Source organism: Hemiscyllium ocellatum, chromosome 30 (genome assembly GCF_020745735.1).
Source record: "Hemiscyllium ocellatum isolate sHemOce1 chromosome 30, sHemOce1.pat.X.cur, whole genome shotgun sequence".
Classification (NCBI taxonomy): Eukaryota; Metazoa; Chordata; class Chondrichthyes; order Orectolobiformes; family Hemiscylliidae; genus Hemiscyllium; species Hemiscyllium ocellatum.
In genome coordinates, this window is record NC_083430.1 from 2126202 (window position 1) to 2148000 (window position 21799).

A 21799-nucleotide genomic window follows, 5' to 3' on the forward strand; every position below is an offset into this window, starting at 1 on the left:
CCCGTGGCTCAACACTTTAACTCTCCCTCCCACTCCACCGAGGACATGCAGGTCCTTGGACTCCTCCACCGGCAAAACATAACAACACGACGGTTGGAGGAAGAACGCCTCATCTTCCGCCTGGGAACCCTCCAACCACAAGGGATGAACTCGGATTTCTCCAGCTTCCTCATTTCCCCTCCCCCCACCTTGTCTCAGTCGGTTCCCTCAACTCAGCACCGCCCTCCTAACCTGCAATCCTCTTCCTGACCTCTCCGCCCCCACCCCACTCCGGCCTATCACCCTCACCTTGACCTCCTTCCACCTATCACATCTCCATCGCCCCTCCCCCAAGTCCCTCCTCCCTACCTTTTATCTTAGCCTGCCTGGCACTCTCTCCTCATTCCTGATGAAGGGCTTATGCCCGAAACGTCGAATTTCCTATTCCTTGGATGCTGCCTGACCTGCTGTGCTTTAACCAGCAACACATTTTCAACTGTGAAATCTCCAGCATCTGCAGACCTCATTTATTACTCCATACATGCTTACATACAATAAACGGATTTCCTTTTCCGTTTATCTAAGTTAAGACTGAGTTAAGCTTAAGGCTGAAAATGGCAGGAGATCTTCGACCCATGTTATGCTCCTCTTGCTCCTGATGTCCCTGACTCCTTCACGTGCAGCTCTTGCTAGACTGCATCACGGCTCTGGAGCTGTGGATGGACTCACCTTGGAACTCCCTGATGCTGAGGGAATTGTGGTTAGCACGTTTAATGAATTGGTCACACTGCAGATTAGAATTGCTGAGGGAGAATGGGAATGGGTGACCAAAAGGCAGAGAAACAACCCACCCTCCCATCCTGGCACTTTCCCCTGCCACTGCAGGAACTGTAAAACCTGTGCCCACACCTCCTCACTCACCCCTATCCAAGGCCCTAAAAGAGCCTTCTACATCCATCAAAGTTTTACCTGCACATCCACTAATATCATTTGTTGTATCTGTTGCTCCCGATGCGATCTCCTCTACATTGGGGAGATTGTACACCTCCTAGTAGAGTGCTTTAGGGAACATCTCCGGGACACCTGCACCAATCAACCACACCGCCCTGTGACCCAACATTTCAACTCCCCCTCCCACTCTGCCGAGGACATGGAGGTCCTGGGCCTCCTTCACTGCCGCTCCCTCACCACCAGACGCCTGGAGGAAGAACGCCTCATCTTCTGCCTCGGAACACTTCAACCCCAGGGCATCAATGTGGACTTCAACAGTTTCCTCATTTCCCCTTCCCTCACCTCACCCTAGTTCCAAACTTCCAGCTCAGCACTGTACCCATGACTTGTCTGGACTTGTCCTTCCTCTCTCTCGTCTTCCACCCATCCACTCCTCCCTGACCTATCAACTTCATCCCCTCCCCCACTCACTTATTATACTCTATGCTACTTTCTCCCCACCCCACCCTCCTCTAGCTTATCTCTCCGGACTTCAGGCTCTCTGCCTTTATTCTTGATGAAAGGCTTTTGCCCGAAACGTCGATTTTGCTGCTCCTCGGATGCTGCCTGAACTGCTGTGCTCTTCCAGCACCACTAATCCAGAATCTGGTCATTGTTTTTATCCAGTACAGAATACTGGCCAAACGAACAAGATAAGCACAGGTGGCCGAGTCAATTTCCCAAGGTTTCCCTAGTGTGAACTTCAGAGATTTAAAGTGGTGGTCTTTCCAGTCTTCCATCTTGCCCAGCGCCTGTCCTCTTTCGGGACCAGCCCACTGACTCCGGTCAGGTTCACGCAATCTACCGCATTTTTAAAATTTACATCCAGCCTGGATTCCCCTTTATAAGCAAGAGGACCTGCCGACTAATGCCAAACTGTCGGACAATTTCCAAATTAAAATAAAGCTCGTACGCAGACTTTATGAAATTGATACGCTTGTTTATTTCACAATATCGTGGGAAGAGGTCATTGGCCGCTCTGCATTGATGAATCATAGCCTCTCCGCTCAGTTTCAGGCGTATGCAGTTCATAAAGAGTTGCATTCTCTCTCGATGCGTCCGCCGGTGGCCGCAACCTTGGAGCAGGTCATGGGCAGGCCCGAGCGTCGAGGCCCAGCCTCTTGCTGGAGCCGGCAGCAACTACTCTCAACACGTTTGCAGCAGGCTGGCTGTTGGCGAGGCGCCCCGGGCTCAGAGTTGTAATCTGTTTCTACAGTCGTTGTGTCATTATGGGGATCTGCCCCCTCTGACTCTTGGCAGCATCCAGGAACGTGTGCTGTACGTGTTAAAATTGTATGATAAAATTAATCCTGACGAGCTTCTATCAACCTCTCATTTTATGAAGGATTTGGGTTTGGATAGTTTGGATTAAGTAGAAATCATTATGGCCATGGAAGATGAATTTGGATTTGAGATTCCAGATGTAGATGCAGAAAAGTTGATGACGCCTGATGAGATTGTAACTTATATCGCAGATAAGAAGGATGTATATGAATTTTTTTTTCCCTGGAGACAAAAAGAGGGTACTTGCTGCTGGGAACTTACTCAATGTGTGAGGGATCACAAGCACTTGATGCATAAGTGCTGGTCTATGGTTTTTGTTGTCTGATTATGTTTGTTCTGCCAGTGATATTTCAAGTTCTTGAACACTTGATTTCAGGAATTAATAAATTACTCTTGAACCTGAAAAAAATATATAAAGGGTTGCAACTGGTTGATTGTTGATGACAGAACAATACAGGTCTAACTAATTTTTAACAATAATAAAAAGGGCTAACAATAGAACTAGTTTGACAATCTTGATTAGTTGAAAAGTCAGTTGCAACCTGTGCATCGTGACTCTTCGTCTGTGGTAATCAGTATTAAGTAGTTTGGAGACATCTTGTCTGTCGGGGTATTGTTATAGCTAGCATAGAGGGGAAAATCCTTGGGGCTCCGGTTAAATGGATACGGAGGTGCAGTGTCATTGTCAGTGAGAGAATCCCATTAGTGGGTTGTTTAGTTAATGTGTTCCTTCCGATTAGAAAATGGCTTGCTCATCGCCAATACCTGCGTATCACTGGTATTGAGGGCATGTCCCCTCTTAGCTAGTGAAAATGACTTCTGAAATCAAAATGGTTTCCCCTTCTCCCATACCTATCCTGGATAAAAGGTTGAGGAACATGTATTATCATTGAATCATAACAGAGGAGGTGATTCATACCATAATATCTGTACTGGCTGAAAGTGAGCTCTACAGTATAATGCCAGTTTCCAACTATTTGCTTTGTACCGCTGAGAGTTAAAGCAGCTCCACTGTAGATTGGAATAATTTTTAAACGTGACATGTGCTTCTGCCTCAACCTCCATTTCTGGTAGTGAGTTCCAGAACCAAACACCCTCTGGCTGAAGTGATTCCTCAGTTTCTCTCTAATCCTTCCAATTACTTCAAATCTCTGTATCCTGGTGACTGGCCTCTCTGTCAATGAAATAGACTGTTGTTTTCCTCTCGTTCTGTGTCCTTTATAATTTTATCATCTCCTCCTCTATTCCAGCCAAAGGCTATCCAGATTTTCTGGATTGTTAAACCTTTTCACTGCTGGTAAATTCCTCACAATTTCCACTGTGCCCTCTCTAGTGCAATCAGATCCTTCCGGTCATGCAGTAACTGAACTGTACTCAGGTGTCTCACTGTGGTCTAACCAGTGTTTTCTTCTTTAGAGACCAAGAACAACTGCTGTCTCACCTCCCATTTGCTTAAGTGTAGTGAACACTGACAGTTCTATCCTGTTAGTATTTGAAAGAGACTTACAAATGATTTGAAAAAAAAGGAACCCTCTTCTACTCAGTCCACCAAATGTTTTAGGTAACAGACTGGCAAATATCAAGCTGGATGATTGGACCTTGATATGTTTCCTTGTTGGCTTTAAATTTTGAATCTTTGGTTTGAGACACTAGACAACCAAACTCAAAAAACAGTTGCCATTTGCTGACTTTATGAACAACTCTGTAATAAAGACAACGCAGAGATACCCAATCTGAGTACAGAGACAATACAATGGATTCAGAACTTTTATGATTCAATGATAATACATGTTCCTTGACCTTTTATCCAGGATGGGTATGGGCGAAGGGGAAACCATTTTGATTTCAGAAGTCATTTTCGCTAAGAGGGGACATGCCAGTGATAAACAGGTATTGGTGACGAGCAAGCCATTTTCTACTGGGAAGAAATACATTAACTAAAAACCCGAATAATGCCAAAAAAAGCTAAGAGAAATGAAATAATCTATCATTAGAAATTTGGAAAGATTCAAAAGTGGAGCAAAGGTTAATGGGATGACAATTTGTGTTTTCTTATCTTGAGGATATTAAGGTCCTAATCAAGTGTCTGAAACAAACTCAATTCCTTTGACACATAGCCTCATATTAAACATCAGCTCACTTATTGGATTATTAACATCACAACGAACAAGCTGAAGTTGTCAGCATGAGCAAGGCTCAGTTTTGTGTGGGACTGACAGCAACAAAAGCAGCAGAATCTAACATCAATCGTCACTTGTGAACTCGCTTGTGTCTCAAAATGTGTGATTGAATGCCTTTTGACATTGAGAACAAGTGAATGGTCTTTCCCTAGTGTGAACCCGTTAACGTGTCAAAAGCTTTGGAGGACTGAATGAAGCACTTTCCACACACACAGCAGGTAAATGGCCTGTCCTGAGTGTGAACTTGCTGGTGTGTCACTAGGGTAGATGATAGAATGAATTCCTTCTGGCACATGGGAGCATTTGAATGATCTCTCCTGATGTGTGGAGAAAAGCTTCTCTCGATCACTCAACCTCTTCAGCACATCACTTATGATATTATAACGTTTCTCACATTCAGAACATTTGAAAAGTCTTTCATTACAGTGAACAAGTTGGTGTTGAAGAGGTTGAGTGAGCAAGAGAAGCTTTTCTCCACACAATGATCAGGTGAACCGCTTTTTTCCTGTGTGAACGAGCTGGTGTCTCAGGAGTTCATTCCTGATTTTATATTCTTCTCACATCTAGAAGATCCGAAAGGTCTTTTTATCAGAGTGAACATGTAAGATATGCAGTAAGATGTGATGACTGTGTGAATCCTTCCACAGATCATGTGGATGAACAGCCTCTCTCCAGTGTGAATGTGTTCATATTCAATGAAAGCGTATACTGTTTCAACAGTCTCCCACAGTAACAACACCTAAGTGTCTATCAGTCTAGGGCTCAATCAGATCCACAGTGTTTTAAAACTGTCTTCATTGTCCAACTGATGAAACAGCCTCCAAACAATGTAAACTTGCTGGTGTGTCAGCACATTGGGTTAGTCACCCAGTGTGAATCCTTTCCCAGACATGGAGCAGATGAATGGCCTTTCTCCTGTATGCCCAAGCCAATGAATTTCCAGCAGGGATGGTAAACTGAATCCCTTCCCACACTCCCCACATTTCCAAGGCTTCTCCATAGTGAGGGTATCCCCTGCTGTTAATAGGACTATTTACTATTGGCTTTAAGTTGTTCCCACAGTCAGTTCACTGGAACACTCTCACTCAAGTGTGACTGTGTCTTGATGTCTTTCCTGTCATAATGATATTTGATTTTTTTCTTCCTTTGTGACAGAATAGATAATAATTTCTCCTTCCACCATCAAAGGCTGATGATATTCTGTTCTTGATAAACTGAGTACCTCTGTCAGATCTTGATGTAATATTTGATTTAAGTTTCCCATCTGCAAAATAACTCCCTGAAAAATGAAGTTCAGAAAGTTATCATTGACAGTACATGACAGATATTCAGAATTTTTATTTTGTTGGAAGAAATATTGCTGCTTTTCCCCAAATGCATGGCGAATTCCAACTAAAAGGAATGAGAATCGATAAGAAAAGCAAAGGGAATATTTCTAGCTGAAGCAGAAAATTATTCCTCATGTTTATATGATGTGGGGATGCTGGAGTTGGACTGTGGTACACAAGGTCAAAAATCAAATGACATCAGGTTATTGTCCAACAGGTTTATTTGAAATTGCAGAAGGAGTGGAGCTCTGAAATCCTGCAAATTCAAATAAACCTGTTGGACTATAATCTGGTGTTATTTGATTTTTGACCATGTTGAGATGAAACTTTGTCATTTTAATTACTCATTGGTGTGGAAGAGACTATTCATAAAGGTGCACACTGCTTGCTCCCTTTCCAAAGTCATCTAGGCACAAGATCATAACACATAGGAGCAGAAATTAGGCCATTTGGCCCATCGAGTTTGTTCCACATGTATGCTGTGCCCTCTCTGTGGAACATTTGCTCCCAGTCTGTACTTCCCAAGTCCTGTCTGATAGTGTCATAATTTCCTTTTCTCCAATTAAATATCTTCTCTCGGTAACTGCACCTTTCACTCTCCAAAGCTATGGCTGATGGTTTTTCAATCCCATTTTCTTGCTTTCTCCCTGTAACATTTGATCCCCTTGGCAGTCAAGAACTCTGTTTTAAATATACTCAATGACCTTGCCTCCATAACCTTCTATGGCAATGAATTCCACAGATTCACCACTCTCAGGCCAAAGAGGTTTCTCTTTATCTCCATTCCCTTTACTCTAAGTCTGTGCCCTCGGAGCCTCGTCTCTCCTGCCAATGGAAATAACTTCTCAACATTCACTCTATCCAGGCCATTCAGTATTCTGTAAGTTTACATAGATAAGGGTACAGAAGAGTGTCAGGTTATGATTGAATTGTAGAAAAGGACATTTAGTGGAACTTCTAGTAGCCACAATGAGAGCGCACATCAATAAAGTCTGTGACTCAAACTCCCTGTTTCAGGACATAAACACAAACATATAAACCTGGAGGATAATAAGAATCAAACAGTGGCTGGATGAAGAGAAATTTATAAAAGCATTATGACAAATGTTCACTAGAATTGATACACTAATTCTTTTTCTCTCTATGAATCCAGCCAGATTTACTGATTTTCTCCAGCATTTTATACTTTTGTTTCAGAGGTCTCCAGAAACCAGAGTTCTTTGCTTTAATTTACAAGAGTTTTTATTGTCAGTCAGAGTATGGAACCTCGGAAGTGTCAGATATCTGTTCTGCCTCATCAAAAAGATGTACAGATTCATGGAAAAGTTGTCTCCATTCTGAACAATGGACCACAAGCTCCTTCTGTCATCCCAATTATTGCACCTTGCAAAGATGGAAGTTGTGAATGCCTCCTGCTGCTCCATACTCCTAATAGAAATGGCAAATGTTTTCTGGGGCCTACCACTGAGATGAAGCATAGAGCCTTTTTAGTGTTTGGTGCAAAGGGGATAGGGAGGTTCTTATTTGAGGCTTTTGGTTTACACAAGATGACCACAAAGCCTTCTCATTCTCACTGTTTGTGGATCCAAGAAAATATCCCATCACCATCCTTTCGCTGCCTGCCTCATACAATGATCAACATTGCACTTACATACTACAGTGGAGTTGCAGGTAGATAGGATAGTGAAGAAAGTGTTTGGTATGCATTCCTTTATTGGTCAGAGTATTGAGTTGGAGTTGGGAGGTCATGTTGTGGCTGTACAGGACATTGGTTAGGCCACTGTTGGAATATTGCGTGCAATTCTGGTCTCCTTCCTATCGGAAAGATGTTGTAAAACTTGAAAGGGTTCAGAAAAGATTTTCAAGGATCTTGCTAGGGTTGGAGGATCTGAGCTACAGGGAGAGGCTGAACAGGCTGGGGCTGTTTTCCTGGGAGCGTCGGAGGCTGAGGGGTGACCTTTATAGTGATTTACAAAATTATGAGGGGCATTGATAGGATAAATAGACAAAGTCTTTTCCCTGGGGTCGGGGAGTATAGAACTAGAGGGCAGAGGTTTAGGGTGAGTGGGGAAAGATATAAAAGAGACCTAATGGGCAACGTTTTCACACAGAGGGTGGTACGTGTATGGAATGAGCTGCCAGAGGATGTGGTGGAGGCTGGTACAATTACAACATTTAAGAGGCATTTGGATGGGTATATGAATAGGAAGGGTTTGGAGGGATATGGGCTGGGTGCTGGTAGGTGGAACTAGATTGGGTTGGGATATCTGGTCGGCATGGACGAGTTGGATCGAAGGGTCTGTTTCCATGCTGTACATCTCTATGACTCTACTGTTCTATTCTGTGGATAGGGGATGCACACAACAATGGCGAATGCTGGGTATTCAGTCTGCCATGCATCTGTTTGGTGCTAGTTTTGAGTAAAGATTTGCGAGACATGCAAATAAATTATACTGCTAACCAACTGTATGGGCAATCCAGAAGAAGCAGAACTTAATGTCGAATCAAACATTTCCAACAGAACAGAATCCAAAATCTGGAATCCTTGATGAAATTACAGCATCCCAGGGTTTGCCACTGGAATGAGGGAATTGCTGCAAACACAGAACTCTTCAAAGAAAAACTCTCCGTTGGGAACACACACATTGTGCATTCAATGATTTTAACTTTCCAAGTTGATGGATTTCGAGCTGGGAAATATAATGCTTTCACTAATATAAAGTACCAGAATAATCACTGCTGCTTCTTCAGTTGACAGGATGTGTAAGAATGCCCTTCCATAATCAGCAGGTGGAAATTTTCTCCCTGATAGTGCTACACATATTGATTTCAAATTGATAGAAGATAAAATATTCTTGATGATGGAAATGCTGGAGAAACTCAACAGGTCTGGAAGTATTCATGGAGGCAGAAGCAAAGTAATCATTCTGTATCTGATATAACTCTATGTATGATCTCCTGAGTTTCACCAGCATTTTATCTTTATATTAGTCTTCAGTTGGGGTTGCAAAGGTTTCATCCCACAGCCAAGATCAATAACAATGATAAACAAGTATGTACAATCTTTAATGCTAAAAACATCGGCATGGACATAGACATAGAAAAGTACAGCACAGAACAGGCCCTTAGACCCACGATGTTGTGCCAAGACTTAATCCTAATGTAAAATATAGTAACTTAACCTATACACCCCTCAACTCACTGCTATCCATGTGCATGTCCAGCAGTCACTTAAATGTCCCTAATGACTTTGCTTCCACCACCTCAGCTGGCAATGCATTCCATGCATTCACAACTCTCTGCATAAAGAAGCTACCTCTGAAGTCTCCTTTATACCTTCCTCCTAATATCTTCAAACTATGACTTCTTGTACCAGTCAATCCTGCCCTGGGGAAAAGTCTCTGGCTATTGACTCCATCTATTCCTCGCATTATTTTAGACACCTCGATCAGGTCTCCTCCCTTTCTCCTTCTCTCCAGAGAGAAAAATCCGAGCCTATTCAACCTTTCTTCATAAGACAAGCCCTCCAGTCCAGGCAGTATCCTGGTAAATCTTCTTTGCACCCCCAAACCGAAGCAAAAAACTCATTTAGGGCTTCCCCTATCTGATCAGACTCCATGCACAAGTTCCCTCCGCTATCCCTGATCGGCCCTACCTTCTCCCTGACCACTCTCTTACTCCTCACATATGAGTAAAATGCCTTAGGGTTCTCCCTAATCCTTCTTGCCAAGCCTTTTTCATGCTCCCTCTTGGCTCTCCTCAGTCCATCTCTGAGTTTCTTTCCAGCAAGCCTGTAATCCTCCAAAGGAGAAAGTGAGGACTGCAGATGCTGGAGATCAGAGCTGAAAAATGTGTTGCTGGAAAAGCGCAGCAGGTCAGGCAGCATCCTTGTATGCTGCCTGACCTGCTGCGCTTTTCCAGCAACACATTTTTCAGCTGTAATCCTCTAAAGCTGTGCTAGATCCTTGCTCCCTCAACCTTACGTAAGCTGACTTCTTTCTTTTGATGAGAAGCTCCTCTGTTCTCGTCATCCAAGGTTCCTTAATCTTACCTCTTCTTATCTGTCTCAGAGGAACAAATTTGTGCATCACTCGCAACAACTGCTTATTAAATAGTCTCCACATGTCTGCTGTGCCCTTTCTGTGGAACAATTGCTCCCAGTCTGTACTTCCCAAGTCCTGTCTGATTGCGTCATAATTTCCTTTTCCCCAATTAAATATCTTCTCTCGATAACTGCACCTTTTACTGTCCAAAGCTATGCTAAATGTGAGGCAGTTGTGATCACTTTCACTGAAGTGTTCTCCCACTGTGAGATCTAACACCTGTCCTGGCTCGTTGCTGAGCACCAAATCCAAAATGTCCTCTCCCTCATCAGCTCTGTCTATATACTGAGTATCCCCTCCTGAACATCCCTGACAAAAACGGCTCCTTCCAAACCATCTGCACTTAGGAGGTTTCAGTTGATATTGGGAAAGTTGAAATCATCCATAACAACAACCCTGCTACTTTGCATTTTTCCTATGAGATCTTCAATCTCTGTCCTGCTATTAGGTGGTCTGTAGAAAACCCCCAAATGCGGTGGCTGTTACCTTGCTGTTCCTAACTCCTACCCATACTGACTCAGTAGACTAACCTTCCTCAACAGCCTTAGTTTCTGTAGCTGTGGTGCACTCTCTGATTAGCAATGCTACACCCCCTCCTCTTTTTCCACCCTCCCTGTTCTTTTTAAATGTTCTAAACCCTGGGATATCAAGCAACCATTCCTGCCCGTGTGAAACCCACGTCTCCGTTATGGCCAGAGCATCATAGCCCTAAGTACTGATCCATGCTCTAAGTTCGTCACTCTTATTCCAAACACTCCTTGCATTAAAGCAGACACCTTTATCTGATCCCATCGCTTCACCATGTGAGAAACCTTCCTGATAGATTCACTACATCCTGTCACTGACCTGTCTGCAACTGAGCCCCTCTCAGACATGTGGCTCCAATTCCCACCCCCCTGCCTAACCAGTTTAAGCCCTCCTGAATCACACAAGCAAATCTCCCACACAGGACATTTGTACCCCTCCAGTTCAGGGGGAACCTGTCCTTTATATACAGATCCCACCTTCCCCAGAAGGTAGCCCAACAGTCTAGATATCTGAAGCCCTCCCTCCTGCACCAGCCTCGCAGTCACATGTTAAGCTGCATTCGCTGATTGTTCTTACCTCACTATCCCGTGGCACTGGTAGCAAACCTGAGATCACTACTCTACTTGCCCTGCTCTTCAGCTTCCAACCTAACTCTCTGTAGTCACTTTTCAGATCCTCAATCCCTTTCCTGGCTAGATCACTGGTGCCAATATGTACCATGATTTCTGGCTCCTCACCCTCCCCTTTCAGAATCTTGTAAACCCGATCAGCGACATCCCAGACCCTGGCACCAGGGAGGCAACATACCTTCCGGGAGTCCCATTCCTGACCACAAATCTCCTGTCAATCCATCTAACTATTGAGTCCCCTACCATTAGCGCTTTTCTATTCCCCCCCCCCCCCCTTCTGAGCCACAGTGCCAGAGATGTGACAACAATGGCTTTCCCTGATAGGCTATCCCTGCAGCAATATCCAAAATGGTATACTTACTACTGAGGGGAACGAACACAGGGGAGTCCTGCTCTGTCTGTCGGTTCCCTTTCGTCCCTCTGACCCAGCTATCCTTATCCTGTGTCTGGGGAGTGATCACCTCCCTGTACTTCCTCTCAATTGCCCCCTCAGCCTCCCGGATGATCTGTAGTTCATCCAGCTCCAGCTCCACTTCCCTAACTCGGTTTTTGAGGAGCTGGAGTTGGTGCACTTCCCACAGACGTAACATGCAACTGCCCTGACATCCATATCCCACTACTCTGAAAGCCCACACAGAAATAAACAAAGGAAGAGAAGGAAAAAAAAAACCTCACCCACTTAAAAACTCCCCAGGAGTCCTTCGCTCCTCCCTCGCACCTTTCGGCAAATGGAGGCCCCGATGCCTGAACTAAGGGTTTTTAAACCGCTAGACTCACCTTCCCAGAAGTCCTTCGCTCCTCCCTTGCACCTCTCAGTAAACATTTCCTCAATGCTTCACATGCGTGATAGGATGATTAAGGGAGTTGCTTGTAAAGCAAGCTAGATCATAAGCTTCGTAAACAGTGGTTTTGAAAATAAGAGCAGAGAGACTTAACTGAGCATTTAGAAACGTCTGCTTAGGCCAAACTTGATTGTGTTCACTTCTGGCCACAATAACCAAGAAGAATGTGAAGATTCTTGTGAAAGGACAGAGGAGATTTATCAGTATGAATTCCATAATGAACATCAAAGAGAGTTTTCATTGATGTGTATAACATTTATCATATGTTGAAATAAGATAGAAAAAAGTGTTCGCATTGAATCATTGAATAAGAGCTAAGGGCACTGCCACTAAACCACAAAAGCTAACTTTTCACTACCTTTTTTCTTAGCAATCTGTTCACATATGCTGTTACACACCTCTGGAGCAGGGTGGAGATTGAACTCGGAGCTCCTTCCAACACTTAACTGAAATTAAAGAATAGAAATTTAGAGCAGGTGATTCTCAGTACTGTGGAATATTCTTTGCTCTTTTATTCTCCCAAGCTGCATTTTCTTGCCTCATACCTCCACCCAAAATGGTGACCATTAATTTCTCCTTTTTTGAAATGACCTTGTATTTCTACGTGTGTGTGTTTTATTTCAAGCTTTGGGTCTCTTGCCCAATTTTTGACTTGTGTTGAAATTGTAAAACACACAACCTGAGCTGCAATATTCTTTTTAATCCTGGGACCCACTTTAGGATATAGTTAAGGTATTGGATTGAATGCAGATTTTCAATTCCATCACTCGTAATCTGCCAGTGGTTGAAGCAGTATTTATTGCTCATCCCAAGTTGCTCTGCTGAAGGTGATGGTGAAGTACCTTCTTGAAATGTTGCACGTAGTAGGAATATGCATAGTCTATTGGGAAGATGCTGCAGGACATTGACTAGCAACACTAAAGGAATGTTAATGCAATTACAAATAAGGCTAGTGTGTGATTTAAAGGAGAGTTCACATAGGATGAAACTCCTATGTGTTTGCTGCCATTGTCCTTTTAGGTGGGAGAAATAGAGTCTTAGAGATGTACAGCACAGAAATAGTCCCTTCAGGCCAACTTGTCCATACTGACCTGTTATGAAGGAGTAGAAGTGTACTATACCTTTAAGAGAGTGAAGGACTTGGCGAGCACACTGAGTACAATGTAACATTTGGTTCAGAACAGATAGCACTGGCTGAGTTGCTTGGTCAATCAGTTAAATTATACATTGAAAAATACCAAATTTCAATCAAGTTTGAATTGAGTATATTGACAATATTACCACCCAATTGGTCTCCTCTCTAAAGTGATGGAAGAGGTCATCAACAATGCTATCAAGCAGCACCTGCTTAGCAACAACTTGCTCAGTGATGCCCAGTTTGGGTTTCGCCAAGGTCACTCCGCTCCTGATCTTATCACAGCGTTGAAGTGAGGTGAGAGTGACAGCCCTTGACATCAAGGCTGCATTTGACAAGAATGGAATCAAGGATCTCTGGCAAAACTAGAACCAATGGCTATCAGGGGCAAACACTCTGCTGGTTAGAGTCAGACCCAGCTCAAAGGATGATGATTGTCATTGGGAGGGTCAGTCATCTTAGCTCCAGGACATCTCTGCTAGAGTCCTTCGGGTAGTGTCCTAGGCCCAACAATCTTCAGCTGCTTCATCAATGACCTTCCCTTTATCTTAAGGTCAGAAGTGGGGATGTTCACCCATGATTGTCCAGTGTTCAGCACCATTCGCGACGACTCAGATATGGAAACAGTTTGTGCTCAAATGCAACAAGATCTGGACAACATCCAGTCTTGGGCCAACAAGTGATCAGTAACTTTCGCACCGCACAAATGCCAGACATCACCCAACAAGAGACATTCCAACCACCATCCCTTGACATTCAATGGTATTACCATCACTGAATCCCCCACTGTCAACATCCTTGGGGTTACCATTGACCAGAAACTCAACTGGGCTCACCATATAAACACAGTGGCTACAAGAGCAGGACAGAGACATGGGATACTGTGGCGAGTAACTTACCTGTTGATACCTCCAGGTCTATCCACCATCTACAAGGTACAAGGCAGGAGTGTGATGGAATACTCCCCACTTGCCTGGATGGGTGCAGCTCCAACAACACTCAGAAGCTCGACACCACCCAGGCCAAAGCAACCCATTTGATTGGCACCACAGCTACAAACATTCAATTTCTCCACCAGTGGTGCTCAGTAGCAGCAGTGTATACTATCTACATGATGTACTGCAGAAATTCAACAAAGATCCTTAGGTAGCACCTTCCAAACCCACAACCACTTCTATCTAGAAGGACAAGGACAGCAGGTACTTTGGAACATCAGCACCTGCAAGTTCCACTCCAAGCCACTCATCAATTGGAAATAGACTTGGAAATAAACCACTTTTCCTTCATAGTCGTTGGGTCAAAATCCTGAAATTCCCTCCCTACCGACATTGTGGATCAGCCCACAGCAAGTGGACTGCAACAATTCAAGAAGGCAGCACACCACCAGCTTCTCAAGGGCAAATAGGGATGGGCCATCAATGCTGGCCAGCCAGCGATGCCCAAGTTCCACATATGAATAAAGAAAGGTTCCCCAGGTCATGATTCTTACACTTGTGGCTGTGATGGGGACCCACGGGAGCAACAGCCAGGCATGGTGGAAGTCAGTGGGATAGAAAATAGACAAATTTAAAGATTGGTTCTACCCGTGGTACAATGTTTCCCATGAACCCCCGGCCTTGCTCCTTGTGGACACTGTGGGGGACAGTACACTGTACATCGGATACTGCCTGAGAAATATCAGGATGGAATGCTTGCATCAGCAGGTGTGCTAATTCCCTGCTCCTCACTTCGTCAGTGAGTCAATCCAAAGCGATATGCTGAACCTTCAGGTTCTAACAAAACCACCCGAAATGCCAATTTTACTACCTTTTTGATTGATAGTCTGAGGAGAAAGTGAGGACTGCAGATTGAGGACCTATAATGGGACCTATTTCATTTGAGGCCACTGTCCTGGACTGGAAGTTGCTATGTTGTTTATATGGTTCCCTTAATTTACCATTCACAGTCACCCCCCCCTTTGAGAAGCCACGGACATGCAGAAGGTGAACAAATACCACAATTGACCAGATTCTCTCCTCCTTTTTGCCACCTCATGTAGCCGTCCAGCTGGAGACAGAGACCGGTAGTTGGCCACCACCCTGGAAGAAGTGGCAAACGGCACAGCGAAGACTGAGCCAGCTTGATGTGGAAGTGGTTGCTATTCAGACTATTGCTTTTCAGAACAGGATGGCCTTAGATTATCTGTTAGCAAAAAAGGAGGGCACATACGCCTCATCAGCTCCAACTGCTGCACTTACATTCCCGATCCCAGTGAAAACCTTACCAACCGCGCCCAACATATCCAACGAGCAGCCTCCGAGTTTAATAAACAGTGCCCCCAGTGGGACCTGGATGACATCCTGGCTCGGGTCCTGGGGCAGTGCCTTATCTTTCTTGCAATTCCTGTTATGTATTAGAGTATTAGATTCCCTACGGTGTGGAAACAGGCCCTTCGGCCCTACAAGTCCACACCAACCCTCCGAAGAGTAACCCACCCAGACTCATTTCCCTCTAACTAATGCACCAAGCACTACGGGCAATTTAGCATGGCCAATTCACCTAACCTGCACATTTTTGGACTGTGGGAGGAAACCGGAGCACCCTGAGGAAACCTTGCAGACACGGAGAATGTGCAAACTCCACACAGACAGTCGCCTGAGGCTAGAATCGAATCTGGGTCTCTGGTGTTGTGAGGCAGTAGCGCTAACCACTAAGCCACTGTGCTGCCCCATTATGCACGTTAAGCAGTGCTGTGTGTGTATGTGCTCCCGCTCCTGTCCCCAGCCCCACTGACCAACCAGTTGGCCAAAATTCACTTTAATGACAACTGTAGCCATGATGCAGAGTATCCAGGCTCCCACCACATTGAGTCTGACCACTCTGAGGCTATGGACTACCGTCTGATTCTGAGCCTCCCCCACCAGACAATCACCTGGTTCTGGCTACAATCTCCCTTTTGCTGAAGTTTCCAACCGGTTACTTGGATGAAAAAGGGAGAAGGGGAAACCATTTTAATTTCAGAAGCTACTTCCCTGGCTAAGAGGTGACACACTTACAATACCAGTGATGACTCAAGTTATACACAGGAATTGACTATGAGCAAGCCAATTCCTTATCAGAGGAAACGCATTAACGAAATGACCTGCCAATAGGATTCTCTCACTGACCATGACACTGCACCTCCGCACCCACTGGCAGAAGCCCCGAGGGCTTTTTCTCTTGATGGGATACCCTAACTCCAACAACGCCCCGACAGACAAGATGATTCCAAACTACTTAATGTTGATGACCACAGACAATGAGCTACGATGCATAGCATGCGACTGATTGTTCAACTAATCAAGGCAGTCATACCAGTTGTATTGTTAGCCCTTTCAAATATTGTTAAAACTATTTATCATAGTTAGATCTGTATTATTTTGTAATCATCTACCAACTAGTTTTTTTTTAGATTAGACTTACAGTGTGGAAACAGGCCCTTCGGCCCAACAAGTCCACACCGACCCGCCGAAGCGAAACCCACCCATACCCCTACATTTACCCCTTACCTAACACTACGGGCAATTTAGCATGGCCAATTCACCTGGCCCGCACATCTTTGGACTGTGGGAGGAAACCGGAGCACCCGGAGGAAACCCACGCAGACACGGGGAGAACGTGCAAACTCCACACAGTCAGTCACCTGAGTCGGGAAATGAACCCGGGTCTCAGGTGCTGTGAGGCAGCAGTGCTAACCACTGTGCCACCGTGCCGCCCACCAACCTTTGTTGGTAGTTGTAACCCTTTATAAAGTGCATATGCTTGTAACTGAGTGGAGATATTACATTAGTGTGGAGCATCCACCTGAGTGGCCATTGACTTCTTCCTACTATATTGTGAAATAAACAAGTGTGTCAATTTCACAAGGTAACGCTTTATTTGAAGTTGGACAATTCTCCGACAATAGGTTTCAGATCAGCCGTTAATTAATGATGATATGGATCAACTAAGTGGTCACAGAGTCATTGAGATGTACAGCATTGAAGCAGATCCTGCTGGCCAGATGTCCTAGATGAATCTCGTTCCATTTGACAGCATTTGGCCCATATCCCTCTAAACCTTTCCTATTCATATTCCCATCCAGATACCTTTTAAATGTTGTAATTGCACCAGCATCCTCCACTTCCTCTGGCAGATCATTCAATACAGGCACCAACCTCTACGTGAAAAATTTGCCATTAAGGTCCCTTTTAAATATTTCCCTCTCGCCTTAAACTAATGCCCTCTAGTTTTGGACTTTCCTAGCCTGGGAAAAAGATTTTGACAATTCACCCTATCCATGCCCCTCATGATTTTATAAACTTGTATAAGGTCACCCCTCAGCCTCCAATGTTCCAATGAAAATAGCCCTAGTCTATTCAGCCTCTCCTTTAGCTCAAACCCTCCAACACTAGCAACATTATTATAAATCTTTTTCTGAACCCTTTCAAGTTTCACAATGTTGTTCCTAAAGCAGAGAGACAAGAATTGAATTCAGTACTCCAAAAGTGGTCTAACTAATGTCCTGTACAGCTGAAACATGACCTCCCAACATCCTATACTCAGTGCACTGACCAACAGAGGCAAGGACACCAAGCACGTTTTTCATTACCCTGTCTACCTGCGACTCCTCTTTCAAGGAACTATGAACATGAACTCCAAGGTCTCTTTGTTCGGCAACACTTCCCTGGACCTTACTGTTAAGTGTATAAGTCCTGCCTTGATTTACCCTATCAAAATGGAGCACCAGGTTTATCGAGATGAACCTGCATCTGCCACTCCTCTGCCCATCTATTCACCGTCCTGTTGTACTCTGAGGTAACTTCCTTCGCTGTCTGTTTATGTCATAAATTTTGATGTCTTCTGCAAACCTATATTCACATCCAAGTCATTTATAGAAATGACAAAAAGCAGTGAACCCAGCATCAATTTTTGTAGCATGCAGTCTGAAAAGCAACCCTCCATCACCACCCTCTGTCGCCTACCTTTGTGCTATGTGCTGGATGTAATTTTCAGTTCCTTTCTTACCCCAGGAAAGGTGACAAAGGATTGAAGCACAGTCAATGTGGTACTGTAATTCAGTAAGGGAGCAAGGGATAAACTAAAGGCCTGTCATACTTACATCAGTGGTGGGGAAACAATTGGAAACAATTCTGAGGGACAGAATGCATCTGCAATTGGAGAGGCAGAGATTAGTCAAGAACATTCAGCATGGTTTTGTCAAGGAAGTTTGTCTGACAAACTTTATTGAATTTTTCAAAGAGGTATGTTGATGCATAGATGACAACAATGTATTTCATATGGTCTTTTTGTTGGAATTGCTGTAGTTAAGTGTATTATTGCTCAAATATTAACTTCTATTGACAATATTGCTTCCACCCAGAAAATGCTTCTTCACTTAAATCATAATGGGAAGCATCATTCCCCTTCGGAGGAAAAAGAAGTATGACAGTCTTTTGCTACCATTGAATTGGATTAATTTGATCCATGCCTTTATGGTGTGGTCATAGAATGACCAAAGGGTGGGGGGGATGCGTGGGTGGGTGGGAAATAATCTAAAATTTGAATTTAGGCAACAAGTATATGCAGATTTTTATTTACCACAAAATGGTTTCTCAATTTAAAAGAATATTATAAAATGGCCTGTGAACCTGTAATGCTGATTTGCAGAATTAAGCTGAAATTTAAAGATAAGTGGACACATTAATTGACCATTCGAACTAATCTTGAACTGATACATGGCATGACAATTTACGTAAATAAGATTTCTTTTCCAAAGAATACCATTGGATTTGCCTGTTGTCAACTATGTCACCATATTACAGTTAATTGGACTTTTCTTGTAATTAAGAACTCTTTCCCAGGAAATATCATTGGATTAAATTGCTGTAAATCATGTCACCTTATTACATGTGATTGATCTTCCTTGTAATTAAGGCTGTACTATTTCTTAAAAAAACGTATAAATAATGTATAATTTTCAAATATAATTGCGCAACTTCACCACGGAACACAGAAACTTTAACCTCTGTGTTGCTGGATAGAATTGCATCAAGGTACCTTAATTCACTAAACTAATGACTTTGCTTTTTGAATAGTCCTCATTTGTCGATTCTTTTGACCGATCTCGAACCAAGAGCCCCCTCTTGAGGAGTCATAGATCTTCAAGAATAGTGATCTCAGGCTTAATACCGAGGCCACGAGATAGTGAGGTGAGGAACGGTCAGTGAATGCAGCTTAACATGTGGCTGCAAGGCTGGTGCAGGAGGAAGGGCTTCAGATACCTAGAACACTGAGATATCTTCTGGAGAAGGTGGGACCTGTACATGAAGGATGGGTTCCACCTGAACTGGAGGGGCATAAATGTCCTGGGTGGGAGATTTGCTCATGTGGTTCAGGAGGGTTTAAACTAGTTTGGCAAGGGGGCGGAAATCAGAGCGACACATCTGAGAGGGAGATAGTTATAGATGGGGCAGTGACAGGTGTAACAAATCTATCTGGATGGTTTCTCACATGATGAAATAAAAGGATCAGTTGAAGTGTGTCTCCTTTATCACAAGGAGTGTCAGAAATAAAAGTGATGAAATTAGAGCATGGATCAGTACTTGGGGCTATGATGTTGTGGCCATAATGGAGACGTGGGTTTCACAGGGGCAGGTATGTTTACTAGATGTTCCAGGGTTTAGATCATTTAAAAAGAAGAGGGAGGGTGGGAAGAGGGCATTGCTAATCAAAGAGTGCATCACAACGACAGAAATGAAGGTTGTTGAGGAAGGTTTGTCTACTGAGTCAGTATGGGTGGATATTAGGAATAGCAAGGGAGCAGCCACCTCATTGCGGGTTTTCTACAGACCCATAGTAGCAGTAGAGAGATTGAAGAACTGATAGGCTGGCAGATTTTAGAAAAATGTAGATGTAGCAGGGATGTTGTTACGCGTGACTTCGACTTTCCCAATATCGACTGCAACCTCCTTAATGCAGATTGTTTGGATGGAGCCATTTTTATCAGGTATATTCAGGAGGGTTTCTTTACTCAGTACATAGACAGGCCAACGAGGCAAGAGGTCATTTTCGATTTGGTGCTCAGCAATGAGCCTGGACAGGCGTCAGATCTTGTGGTGGGAGAACACTTTGGTGACAGTGGTCACACCTGACTCACATTTACCATAGCCTTGGAGAGGGAAAGGAGCAGTTACCGAGGGAAGATATTTAATTGGGGAAAAGGAAATTATGACGCTATCAGACAGGAATTGGGAAGTACAGACAAGGAGCAACTGTTCCAAGGAAAGGGCATAGCAGACATGTGGAGACTGTTTAAGGAGCAATTGTTGCAAGTGATGCATGAATTTGTTCCTCTGAGACAGGTAAGAAAGGGTAAGAGTAAGAAGCCTTGGAGAAGGATTCTGGGTAATCCAAGATGGAGGATGGGAAAAATTTCTGGCTGTAAGAGCTGCTCCTTTTTTTGAGGTATTTTAGTTGCTAGAGGTGATTTCCTCGATTTCCAGGAGCAGCAATTACTGTTTTATATGCTGTTGCATTGTTTTGGAACTCTGGGGGAAAAAAAGTCAAAACAACAGCAGTTTTAAAAGGGAGAAGTACAGACAAAGGAAGCACATGGTGAGGACAGTGCAGGAGAGAGAGAGAGAGAGAGAGACAGAGAGAGAGAGAGAGAGAAAACCTGCACAGTTACCGCCTTTGCTGTTTTTGAATTCATGTGCCGCTGGACATCGGAGTGTGTCTGGGAGAATTAACAAACAGTGAATTTCACAACTAATCTTGGAGGAACCGGTTTGGGCTAAGTTCACAACACAGAATCAAATAAGTTAATTGTTGTTGTCCAAGCGAAAGGCTGTATTAGTGAGTATAGTGGGTTCTTTCTTGATTATATGTTTTTGGAGATAAGTCTCTTATTAAACTTAAAATATAAGCCATAACTATTCATTTAACCTGGTGCAGTGTTTTGTAGAGGAATAAAATGATGTTATTTTCTGGGTCTGTAGATTGTGAAAGAGCAAAAATGGCCTTTGCAGTGATATGTACTTCTTATCAGATGTGGGAGTTTAAAGAGAATTTAAGGGTTACTGTGGATTATATCTGCCATAAATGCTGTTGGATGCGAATCTTATCAGATCGAGTGGATCGGTTGGAGAGACAGATGGATGTGATGAGAACAGCAACAGTATGTGATGGATGGCAGTTATAGGAAGGGGGGAAAGTCTCAGATACAGTCACATAGATGAGTTAACTCCAGGAAGGGTGAGAGGTCAGCACCTGGGGCAGGAGCCTTTTGTGGATATACCCATTTCAAGCAGGTATGCTGCTTTGGAAAATGTAGGGGTGATGGATTCTCAGGGGAACGTAGCACGAACAGCCAAGTTTCTGGTATTGAGATTGCCTCTAATGCAACGAAAGGTACATTGGCTTCCAAGAGATCAATTGTGTTAGGGGATTCTTTAGTCTGAGGTACAGACAGACGTTTCTGTGGCCAGCAGAGAAAAAGCAGAATGGTGTGTGTTTCCCTGGTGCTAGGATCAAGGATGTCTCAAAGAGAGTGCAGAATATTCTCACGGGGGAGAGAATCCAGGAAGAGGTCATTGTCCACGTTGGAATTAACAATATAGGAAGGGAAAAGATTGAGATTCTGAAGGGAGAGTTAGGCAGAAATTTAAAAAAGGGGGTCCTCAAGGGTAGTAATATCTGGATTATTCCCAGTGCTACGAGCTAGTGAGGGCAGGAATAGGAGGATAGAGCAAATGAATGCATGGCTGAGGTGCTGGTGTATGGGAGAAAGGTTCACATTTTTG